The sequence below is a fragment of the Ceratotherium simum genome, chromosome 8 (assembly GCF_057802395.1).
Source record: "Ceratotherium simum simum isolate JZ-2026a chromosome 8, ASM5780239v1, whole genome shotgun sequence".
NCBI classification, from domain to species: domain Eukaryota; kingdom Metazoa; phylum Chordata; class Mammalia; order Perissodactyla; family Rhinocerotidae; genus Ceratotherium; species Ceratotherium simum.
The window spans coordinates 23107194-23117124 of record NC_141907.1 but is presented as its reverse complement, the minus strand read 5'-3'; the positions used below and the strand labels follow the sequence as shown (position 1 = coordinate 23117124).

General features: G+C 36.6%; 1 pseudogene; it reads left to right on the top strand.

The window, feature by feature from the left end:
* The first annotated feature begins 1418 nt into the window (after nt 1-1418).
* LOC101388285 (myosin regulatory light chain 12A pseudogene) lies at nt 1419-8456 on the top strand (annotated as a pseudogene).
* Nucleotides 8457-9931: the final 1475 nt, after the last annotated feature.

Genomic DNA, 9931 nt, shown 5'->3' with positions numbered 1-9931 from the left:
CATAGAAAAATTTACATATTTAGCAAATTTTTATTAGTATTAAATTAAGTGAAAATTAATTCCAATAAATCTTAAAGAATCATTTAAATTTTGTTTATTGCTATAGATACAGTGTCTTTCACTGTGCCAGTTATATAGTACTTGATAGTCAAAAACATGTTAAATGAATTAGAAATATTACCTAACTGTATTCCTATAGTAAAACTTATAATAAGTAGTTTAAATTAGTGATGAAATCTAAATAATATAGTTCATGAAAGTCCATTATGAGCCATATTTTAGTCAAAACAACACTTTTCCTGAAAACCTTTTTTCTACTAGTATTTCATCTCTTTTTTAGACATTAGCCACGGATTGATCCCTGTATTTGAAACAAAATACATAAATATATACTCAACACAGTCAGAATCGACTTTTTTTGATTTCTACAAATATAAGAGGATAATAAGGCATAACAATAATTACCCATGGGATTGCCATTTTTATTAATCTTTTGAACTTACTACTTCAGTTTTAAGAGTTTGGTTTTACCTTGTTTGTACATTTTGCATCTACACATACTTTTATTCAACACTGTCACAGGACAAGTCTCAACTTAGAAGAATTCCAGGGACAGTGGTAGAGAATTTATCTTGTGATAGACCAAGGAGATACCAAAATTCACTACATATGCAACACATCATCCTATTTTCTTAGACCATGTAAAGAATCCAAGTGTGTTGCTGATTTTGTCAGACCCTTTTTTTCTTTGAATATCAATTTTTCTTAACTGTTTTCCATGGAATGCAGTGCAGAAATACACCTTTAGAGATGCTTTTCCTATGACAATGGTGTGAAAAGTAACCAATGAGGTAACATCGGAGATATTGGAAATAGAAATATATTATTTTGCTTTTGTTGACTCTCTCTTTAGCACTTAATATATTGCCTTAAGGGGCAGCTATAAATAGAAGATATTACATTATTTTTTTTATGGAGTTCTGAGAATCTCTTCTTTTTAATACACACAGTCATATAATTTTTGTTTAAATAGATTTCTTTTCCATTTGTTTTCAATAGTTCTTCACAAAAAAAAAGGCAAACGTAATTGCCTAAGGGAAATAAAATATGGATATACATTGTAATATTTTTATATGCAAAAGTACAAACATTAATATCAAAAATAGATATGTGTGAGGATGCTGGGTGGGGAGTGTTCCAGTGGCTTAAGTTGGACGAAGAGAATTAAACAGTTAAGAAAAATAAAGTGAAATAATTATTAAGATTTCTGAAAGGTCCCTGTCTGAGCTAGAAATCCCATTCATTCCACAAAAGTAATATGTCATTTAGTTCATATGTCATTTATCTCCAACAAATCTGCATTGCCACATTTTCCTTAAGAGCTAAGGTTCCTGCTGTGGAGGTTGAGCCCGCCCAGCATGTGTCACTATGCCATTATTGAAAAGTTGAATGAATTAGACCTGTCCATATTTAGAATCGTTATTCCTGGTACTCAGATATGATAATTTTTCTTTCCCAATAAGATAGTGCCTGACCTTTTGACTCATGCCAGAGTGATGCCAGGTCAAACTGATGCAGGAGTTTTAAACTCCAAATGGTTAGGCCGCTTAGATTTAAGGCAAATAATCTACTGTCAGATTTATAGAAAGGGAGATCTTTAAGGATGTGGTAACAAAAAGAGAGCACTTCCTACAGAGTCAAAAAATGAAACCCTAAGTCAACTGTATCATTTTTGTTTGAATCACAATGAAAGTCTTTCATTCTCACAAAAATCTAAAAAATTACATTTATGTGAATCTCAGATATCGACTTCACAGGCTTGTATGACACAATAGTTTTTGTTCCAAAAAAATCAATTTTAAATGTACCATCTTTATAAAATAATCTGGTGCAATCCCAAATCCTTTGAATTTTATAAACTAACTATTATGTCTATTCAATATAGATATATGTATGCATATAAATATAAAAATCTAATAGCATATTATCTAAAGAATTTTTTTCTTACACTTGAACAAATATGTACAATTCTCTTTATAGAACAAGTCTACTTTCCAAATGGGAGAGGAGCAAGAAAAAGAAACAAAAAAGAAATGGGAAAAGGATTCAGATAATTGTTATTTTTCTCATATTTTCTGATGATAAGAATATTGAAAATATTCAGCTAGGACTTTGCCCATGTTATATTATTTTGGGAATGTGTGTGTATTTTTTTTATTAGTTTTGAGTCACCCTGAAAAATATCTCTTGAATATAAGTCATGATAAACAGAAAAGGAAATATGTTGGTAGATGAGTATTAAACCACTGCTACAATCTCTCTAACTAGGAAAATGTGTGTGTGTGTGTGTGTGTGTGTGTGTGTGTGTATGCTTGGAGTCTGCTTAATTTATTCATACTTTTTGGTCAAACAAGCTGCTAAAATTTTAATCTTTTTTTATTTCTGCGAAAGCCCTGTTTTTTGTTTGTTTGATACCTACCCTCAAACCAGAAAGAAGTAAGCTGAATCCATTACTGTCTCATGGCAGTCACAGAGGGGTTATTTCCTGGGTCTTTTCTCCAGGGCAGACTGTACGTCAGTGCTGAGCCTCAGTATTTCCTTCAGAAACTACAGATTTGTGGTGGGACTAAATTCAATTTGGTAAAGTGATGCTTTCTCTCCTTAGTTCACCTTCAAATGACAAGAATTTTTGAGAGCTGAGGGGGCAACTTTAACTCAGCTAGTAGCAGAAAACCAATAGGTTTTCTAGCACAGTATTCAGGCACAGTTCACTTTGCTGCAAACAAGCCAGTCTTGGATCTTTTCTTCCCAAACAGGAATACTCTCATATCCAGGGCCAAATGAAGCAAGGGTGACAGACTGAAGATCTCTTCTAGTGCCTAATGACTGGGGGAGCTTGTGTGAGATCCTGTCCTAGGCTAGATACTTTTTCTGATTAGATCCACGTGCTTTGGCATACCTGGTTTTCTTGTATAAAACAGTTAGAAGAAATGTACATAAGAGAACAATGGATAGTGTAAGGGAGGAAAAATTTCTTCTCCATTCTTCTAAATTGTTCTGGCTGGTCCAAGAATTAAATTGACATGAGACAGATGAACAGGAGAAAACCAAAAGTTTAATAATGTTGTAACCACAGGACCAGGAACAGAATTTGCCCCAAAATACACTTCTTTGGCATAAGGATTATTTTGAGCTTGTTACCGCCCAACGTGGGACCTTCTGCTTGCCGCGAGACATGCCAATAGTCAAGAGGCAAGGTAGTGGGAGAAAAAGGACTTTTTTATTACAGCTTGCTAGCAAAAGGGAAGATGGCCGACTCACATCCAAAAGAACCATCTTAAAGGGGCACAAAATCTTACAGCAGTTATATAGGCCAGTGGGTTATAGGAGAGGGGGTTAGGAATGTTGACCCTCTGGTGTTACAGACTGGGAGAGCCACACCAGATCTTTCAGTTTTCATTGATGATGGCTAGTAGCATAGATTCTCTGTTCAGGGGTCATCACATTCCTAAGGAACTCAAAAGAACAAAGGTATCTTATGGCAGCTTGGAGGTACATGCACAAGCAGGGATCATAAAAGCTACAGAGCAGTTAGATCTCCTGGAGGGTGCAGATCCAGCTGGGTTAGTTTTTCAGAGGTCATTCAAAGTTACAATAGGGTTTCTTTTCTACAATGGCTTCCCTCATGTCAACCTTGTCTTGAGCCGTTATCAAGCTAATGATTGTTAAGATACAGCAGATGCAGGAAAAGCTCTGAAAACCTAGTGGAAGTTACTCTTTGTAAAAGACATTTATCTCTGTAAGGGAAATCTCCATTTGTAAGGGTGTCTCCCTCTTTGTGCCAGGAAGAAAGGGATGACTCTAAATCTCTAGAAACTCTGATCAGTGGAGAAGGCAATGACTTAAATCTGCATAACAAATTTACCCTTGTTTATTATGCTTTTCCTGGTAGCCTCCCATACTGACCCCATCTTAACAGAATGCTAAAGCTGTTTTTCAGGGGCAGTGAGCCAGCCAGGAGCATGCACAGAAGTGAAAATTTTGTCCTGCCCACAGAACCTCATCCTGCCTGCGCTTCCGCATACCAGCAGACCTTCCCTAATCCCTTAAACTTTACGCCAAACCCTGGATCAGAGAGACAAATTTGAGAGCTTCGCCTCCTGTCTTCTTGCCAGTCAACCTCGCAATAAAGCTTTTTCGTTTCTCAAAAGCCTGTGTGCCATGATGTTGGCTTCTGTGTGCATCAGGTGGTGAGTCCTTGCTTGGTAACAACATATATACCTCTTATACAAATGGGAGAGACCCAGGAAAACTGAGTAACTAGCCAAAATGGCCAAAGCCACCACCTTAAATACCATCTTCAGCTAAAGACAAAAGAGGATATTGGGGGTAGGGGGAGTCAGTTATGGTCAGTTACTAGGAAAGGCACAGTAAACGAGGGTAAATGTTGTTATGCAAATTTAAATTGTTGCCTTCTACATTGATAAGAGTTTCTAGACATATGGTCATCCCCCTTTTCCTGGGAGACACCCATACAAATGGAGATTTCCCTTACAAATGTAAATGTCTTTTACAAAGGATAACTTCTACTTGTTTTTAGAGCTCTCCTATGCCTGCTTTTTCTTAAAAATAACCGGGTTTGGGCCCGCCCCATGGCTTAGCGGTTAAGTGCGCACGCTCCAGTACTGGCGGCCTGGGTTCGGATCCCGGGTGCGCACCAACACACCGCTTGTCTTGCCATGCTGATGGCCGCATCCCACATACAGCAACTAGCAGGATGTGCAACTATGACATACAACTATCTACTGGGGCTTTGGGGAAAAAAAAGGAGGAGGATTGGCAATAGATGTTAGCTCAGAGCCGGGCTTCCTCAGCAAAAAGAGGAGGATTAGCATGGATGTCAGCTCAGGGCTGATCTTCCTCACACAAAAAAATAAATAAATAAATAACCAGGCTAAAATAATCCTTACACCAAAGAGACATATTTTGTGGTGACAAATTCTGTTCTTCTACAATAGAATCCTTGAGAAGGGAAAAGATTTGAAGGTCATTGTCCTTCCTCTTTTTCTCTGTTTTGCACCTTTCCTAGCAACCCTTCCTTAACCCCTCCCAAAGCCTGCCCCAGAGGACACATGTACAGGCCAGTTCCTCTAACATTAGAATCTTCTTAATCTAGATGATAGCCTCCACTATAGGAAAACTTTCCTTTGTGCCCTCATCTCCTTACAATTCAGAGCCTGCTTGTACATAGTGCACAGCAGCGCTGCACCATTATGAAAAAGAGAAAACACTATTTTCTGTATTCCCTACCCAGAGACCATCTCAATTTATTGCAGTTTCAAAGGAAGCCTTGTAAATGCAGCTGAGGAAACAAACGAACATAACATAACATGTAACTAGCCATTCTTTATTTATTGACTAAACATATAATCAGTTCTTTGTTTTTGCAAAGACAGTGACTGGTTTCGATTCTCAAAATTTCTCTACAAAAGAAAAAAAGATGAAACAATTCCTCTGGCTTCACCAGTTGTATAATTAAGAAACTACCAATATAACACGTACAATTAACAGTTTTCTTCTCAAACCTTTTTATGTTCTTATTTAATCATAATATGGATTTGCACGATTTAAAGAATAGGTTTAAAAGCTGAAAAATCATTTTAAGTATAATCATATCTGTAAATAATTTAATTTCAAAACCATGAAAAATATCTTTGAAATATTATAGCAAGTAGCCTACGAAATTTAAAAATAAAAAAATTTCAGTCATTGTTCTCAGCAGAGCCAGAAATCAGCCTGTGTATTTTAGATATTATTTAATCTGTCTCTTGCTGATTAGCAGCCAAGGGTCCCTGATCAACTATTATGATACCCATCCAAGTGTGAGATTAATAAAATAGTAAGATAATAACAAAATTGAGTGTGATATGATCCTATCTGTTCTACATATATTCCTGTGTAGTGTGGCTTTCCATGACAGAAATGATCTATTTAAAAGCAAGAAAAGGGGAGGAAAAAAATATATCTGTATATTATACATGTATATACACACACACACACACACACACACACACACGTGTATGTCTGTATAATATAGATATACACAAATGTAGGGGAGGAAGAAATTTTTCTCTACTCTTCTAGGTTCTTCTGGCTGGTCTAAGACTTAAATTGACGAGACAGATTAACAAGAGAAAAACAAACAAAAGTTTAATAACAAGTATGTATGGGAGAAACCCAGGAAAACTGAGTAACTCACACAAGTGGCTGAAGCCAATACCTTAAATACTGTATTCAGCTAAAGACAAAAAAAGATGTTGGGGGTGGGGGAAATCAGTTATAGGCAGTTACCAGGAAAAGCACAATAAGCAAGAGTAGGGCTGTTATGCAAATGTAAGTAGTTGCCTTCTGCATTGATAAGAGTTTCTTATGCATTTTTTTTTCTTCGTGCGGAAGAGGATTCACCCTGAGCTAACATCTGCTGCCAATCTTCTTCATTTTGTATGTGAGCCACCACCAAAGCATGGCCACTGACAAAAGAGTGGTGTAGGTCCACACCCGGGAACCGACCCTGGTCCGCTGAAGCAGAGCACACTGACCTTAACTAATAGGCCACCAGGGCTGGCCCTGATAAGAGTTTCTAGAGATAAGGTCATCCCCCTCTTCCTGGGACAGCAAGGGAGACACCCTTACAAATGGAGATTTCCTTTTTACATGTAAATGTCTCTTACAAAGAATAACTTCTACTTGGTTTTCACAGCTTCTCCTACATCTGCTTTTTCTTAAAAATAACCAGTCTAAAATAATACTTATGCCAAAGAGACATATTTTGGGTTGACAAATTCTGCTGTCAATACAAATACATATATGTAATTGCTTAATTTATTAGTTTTCCTCTTCAATCTGGTTTTAGAAAATACTTAAGGCCACTTGTAAGAAAATATAAAACATAATGAAATAAAAAAAGTTACAAATGGAAATAAGCAAATATAAACAAAGGTAGTATCCAAATTGAGGTTTAGAAATATATGTGGTAAAACTGATCTGCCCAGGACTTCCCTCCATGCTGTTGTGTCTATTCTCCACCATTGACAAAATATATACAGAGGCAAATATATGTGGCCAGATTCACTCTTTTTCTTTACTTATTAACTTCCCATAGAGACACTTTTTACCTATAAACCTTGAATTGTGATTTATTTCAACAAGAAGCTTTCAAAACTACTGATATTTTATCACATAAAATTCTACCTTCAGTCTAATTGAGACTTCCCTGGCTTTATACCATGAACAGCAATCTTTTGTATTGGCACAGTAAACTAACAATCTCAGATAGCTGCTGTGAAGTAGTATCTTTTAATTTTGTTTTGCTAATAAAGAAAGAGATTATTGATATAATATGCTTATAGGAATTTGACATTGACATTATTGACCTATGTATTTTATTGGAGAAAATTACAGGTTTGTTTCAAAACATTCTATTAATCAATGAGATAGTCTGTGACACTGTTCACAGGGACAGTAAAATTTAAAATTTAAAAACTAAAAAGACAAAAACAGTAATCACAAATGAACGATAAACCAGAGGAATGTGGCTATTTAAAGATGCAGACTCTAGAACCATATAACTAAATTTTGAGCCTAAGTGCCGCGAGTTACTAATTTTGTATATTAGAATTACAGAGGAGGAAAAAAACTCTTTTCCTCTACTCCCCTAGTTTACTGGCTAAAGCCTGTGAATTAAGCTGACAACAGACATTAAAAAGAGAAAAGGTTAAACATATGTATATGGGAGCCAACAAAAGTAGTAGGTGGCTTGCTAAATAGTTAAGTTAGAGGCTTATACAGTCATGCATCGCTTAATGACGCGGATACATTCTGAGAAATACGTTGTTAGGTGATTTCATCATTCATCATAGAGTATTCTGAAGGGGAACAAAATTTGCCAGACCAAAACGTGTCTCTTTCCACCAAGAAGAGCCCCCAGTGTGCAACATCCAACGTGTTTGCCATGTTTCACCAGTCACAGATCCAGGGGTTCAAAGAGGCCTTCAACAAGATTGATCAGAACAGAGATGACTTCATTGGCAAGGAAGATTTGCATGATATGCTTGCCTCCTTGGGAAAAAATCCAACTGATGAGTGTCCAGATGCCATGATGAATGGCTCCAGGTCCCATAAATTTTACCACGTTTCTTATAATGTTGGCTAAAAAGTTAAATGGCACAGATCCAGAAGATGTCATCACATATGCTTTTGCTTGTTTTGATGAAGAAGCAACTGGTGTCATTCAAGAAGGTTACCTGAGAGAGCTGCTGACAACAATGGGGGATTGATTTACAGACAAGGAAGTGGATGAGCTGTACAGAGAAGCACCTATCGACAAAAAGGGAAATTTCAATTACACTGAGTTCACGCACATCCTTAACCATGGAGCAAAAGACAAAGAAAACTGAAAAGAACTTCAAATGCCAACCAAACATTACTTGTTGCCACTTTGGGTATTTCTGAGACTTTCTCTTATAGACTATTGCATGCTCTTAGCTTTACAGCCTTTGCCTTTCTTGTTGCATTTATCCTCACCAATTTTGGGCATGTGCATCTCTATAATCAGACTGGAAATGGGACTTCTTGTTATTTTCATAAAAGAAAATAGTGTAATTTAACTTACCATCCCCACTAAAATAACTGTAGTCTGTACAGAATCAATATATTTTTTTTGGAGAAAGTTATTCACACAATTGTTTCTGAACCATAATTAAACTTTATGATTAAAAAAGTGTCTCTTTAACATGAGGGTTATTTTAGGCTGATTGTTTTTAAGAAACAAAAGACTCAGAAAATTTTTCTTGTTATCCCCCCTCTTAACTGCCTAAAAGAATTTAGATAAATAGCCTATAACAGGAACAAAGCTATCACCAGAAATATCTACAAAGAATTTAAGCTGAATGTGGTGGGGGAGACTGGCAGTGCCTAGAGATCAGAGTCCTCTTCATGTCCCATTGTTTCTATATAGCATGGCAAACATTTGTTTACCAAACATTTTCCTTTCCATCTCCATGTGAATTGCCTTCCTCCCTTTTGAAGTCTCAAACTACTACTCCCAGCATCCTCTTTTGCCTATAGCTAAAGATGGTGTTTAAGTTGGTGGCTTTGGCCATTTTGTTGAGTTACTCAGTTTTCCTTGGTATGTCCTATGTATACACGTTATTAAACTTTGTTTTTCTCTTGCCACTCTGTCCCATGTCAATGTAATTCTTAGACCAGCCAGAAGAACCTAAAAGGATAGAGGAAAATTTCTTCCTCCCCTATATTGCCTAAAAGAATTCAAATAAAAAATCCTGTTTCAGGAAGTGAGATATCGCCTTAGCATAACATGAACTAGGTGGTAGACAGGGAGGAACCTAGAAAAGCCTGTTTGTTGGGCTCTCCTCTGTGTTCTTCTGTTTCTGTGTGGCCAAATACTTGTTTTTCAAATGTTTGCTTCTTTTCACCTACCTGTGAATTACCTTCCTTCCCTTTGAAGTCCCTGATTCTCCCACCCCCAACATCTTCTTTTGTCTTTAGCTGAGGATGGTATTTAAGGTGAGGGCTGCAGCCATTTTGGCAAATTACTTGGTTTTCCTGGATTTCTCCCATGTATACATGTTATTAAACTTTTGTTTGTGTTTCTCTTGGTAATTTGTCTCATGTCGATTTAATTCTTAGACCAGCCAGAAGAACCTAGAAGAATAGAGGAAAATTTCTTCTTCCCCTACAGTACTTACACAAGGCTAGATGGTATAGCTACTACACATCTAGGCTATATGATACTAATCTTATGGGACCACTGTCGTATATTTGATCTCTCATTGACTGACTGAAACATCATTATGCAGCACATGACTATATACCTAACTTAGCAGAGGAAAAGAAGGGTAGAGAAAAGGCT